Here is a 2,550-nt window from a genome sequence, read left to right on the forward strand (position 1 = left end):
CCTGCCACATTTCTCGAGTTGTTTGTTTGAAAGTGTTCCTCGATGCGCTGTTTATATTTTCACTTGGCTTCTTTTGTGCCTTTGAACAGATTTTGGTGTGCCTCTTTGTAGACTTGTTGGCCTCCTGATTTGAAGGCACTGTCACGTGCTCTTAGTAGAGCTCGCACCTCACCGTTGAGCCATGGTTTCTGGTTTGGCAACACTTTAGCAGTCTTTGTTGTTGTTACACTCTCACTACAGAAGTTGATGCATGAGAGTACAGCAGATGTGTGGCCCTCCAAGTCTGATCCTTCTGTTAAATACACTCCAATCAGTGTTATCAAAACAGTCTTGTAGGGCTGTGGTGGCTTCCGCGGTCCACACTCGTACTGTAAACTGTACTCATCATGTTTTCATGTTTATGGGGTGGCTGTGGCTCAGGTGGTTGAGCAGATCAGCTACTGATTGGAAGGTTGGTGGTTCAATCCTTGGCTTCCCCAGTCTGCATGTCAAATATCCTTGGGCAAGGATATTTGAGAGAGCATCCCCAGGTTGCCCTCCGATGTGTTCATCTGAGTGTGAATGTAGATTAGTTTGCACTTGTGTTTAGAAGTGCTTGTATGAGTGGGTGTGAATGAGTGAATGAGGCATGTTGTATACAGCGCTTTGAATACTCCGGGAGAGTAGAAAAGTGCTATATAAGAATCAGTCTGTTAACCAGTATATGCTTGTCTTTGGCACACTAATTAACCCCTGTTAAGCAAACCAAGTCTGAGTCAACAGGCTTGTGACCCACACGCTGCCCATACCTACAGCACATGTGCTTTCATCACAGTGAGTGTGGGTGTAGAGGCTTGAATTAGTTTAACATCCTTATAAAGAAAAAACAATAGCCACGGAAACAGCCTGATGAGCCATCTGTAATGTGGTGGGATTGCACTTCTTATCAGTTCGACTCATCAGATCTATTTGCACAAAGCATATGGCAGGCACTCGCACACATCATTCTAACAACTCAGTAACAGTCAGTCTGCCCCAGGGCAGCTGTGGCTACAACTGTAGCTTGCCTTCACCAGTGTATGAATGTGAGAGTGAATGAATAGTGGTATTGTAAAGCTCTTTGATGCAATCCATTATTATTATTATTATTATTATTATTATTATTAACAGACTGTACCTTCAATTTCTGTAATGCAGCTGATTCTCCTGTCTGAGGACAAGCACAATACTAATTGCAAAAAGTTTAGTACTTCATCATGCAGGCTGTCTTGATGCAAGCTCAATCACTCTGTAGTTATTTTGTTTTACTCCTGCTGGATTATGTGGGCAGTTCTTTCCAGTAACTATAACTGGGGATTTGATTCCGTCCGGAACGGTCCTAGGTCAAAACTTGTCGGGGTGCTCAGCCCCCAATCATAATGTCCCTCAAACAATGCCTTGCAATTGCTATTACAACATTAGATTACAAAGTTATCTTTAAAAGCAACTCAATAGGTTGGACAACAGTAGTATATGACTGCCACCTTTGTGGAGGAGGGGTGAGGTGGGGTGGGGGTGAGGTGGGGTTTGGAGTGGGGTTGAGGTGGGGGGTGGGGGGCACCACCTTGGGGTCCTTAGGGACTGAGTAAAGCGCTACACAAATGCAGGCCATTACCATTTACCATTTACTGTGAAGACCCAACACAGGATATCAGTGGTGAATAGATTTGTAGCCTCTGTTTGGAGTAATATGCACCTTTTTAAATGCTACCATTCATGTCATAATCTTATTTTCTGTTTTCCCACCTCACTATCTGCCCATTTGCTTACTTTGTTCTTCCTGCTCTTTTACAGTCTGCCATCTCTCTGTCCATTCCAGTTACACACAAATGTATAGTGTCAAACTAGAAAATAACATAAATCTTATATTGTATATAATACAATATGTTATATTGTATTCAGAATGAGGGATCACCTGGATCTGGACCTGCACTGTAAACAAACACTGATGTCTAATTTGACCAAAGGAACATAATTTTTTAACACACTAAAATAATAAAGTACATCAGCTCCTCAGCAGGTAACAGAAGGTTAAAATGAGCTACTAATCTCTTTATGTGTCACGCCCCCACATTATCAGAACAGTTTGCACTTTTGCTTGTTAACATTTCATGTAAAGTGTGTTTCAGTGTGTTAAATTACCTTCTTATTATGACAAGCCACACTGTGCTAAAGCACACAACAGCTCTGTGTGGGCACACTGTAACAGCATGATATCAAAAACACTGGACAGTTAAACTTGTTTTCATTTTACACTGCAATGTCTCCAGTAGACAAGCTGGCAAAACATTAACATTAGAAGACATCAAATAATACTAAAATTATTTATCATTACAAGTTTTGATTTTGGTCTTTACCAAATGTTGAGGAGAATTTCTGATTAAATGCTTTAGTGTGAATATTTCAGAGCAGGGCGCGTTTTTAAAACTGAAGACAGCCTCCTCCTCCCACTGTAGAGACAGTTAATCTGCGGTACCACCAACTGGTTAAAGACGGAACTGCACTCAGAGTTAAAGTGACACTTTGTGTTAC

Source organism: Pundamilia nyererei, unplaced genomic scaffold, assembly GCF_000239375.1.
Source record: "Pundamilia nyererei isolate P.nyererei 1_Seehausen unplaced genomic scaffold, PunNye1.0 scaffold00295, whole genome shotgun sequence".
Taxonomy (NCBI): Eukaryota; Metazoa; Chordata; class Actinopteri; order Cichliformes; family Cichlidae; genus Pundamilia; species Pundamilia nyererei.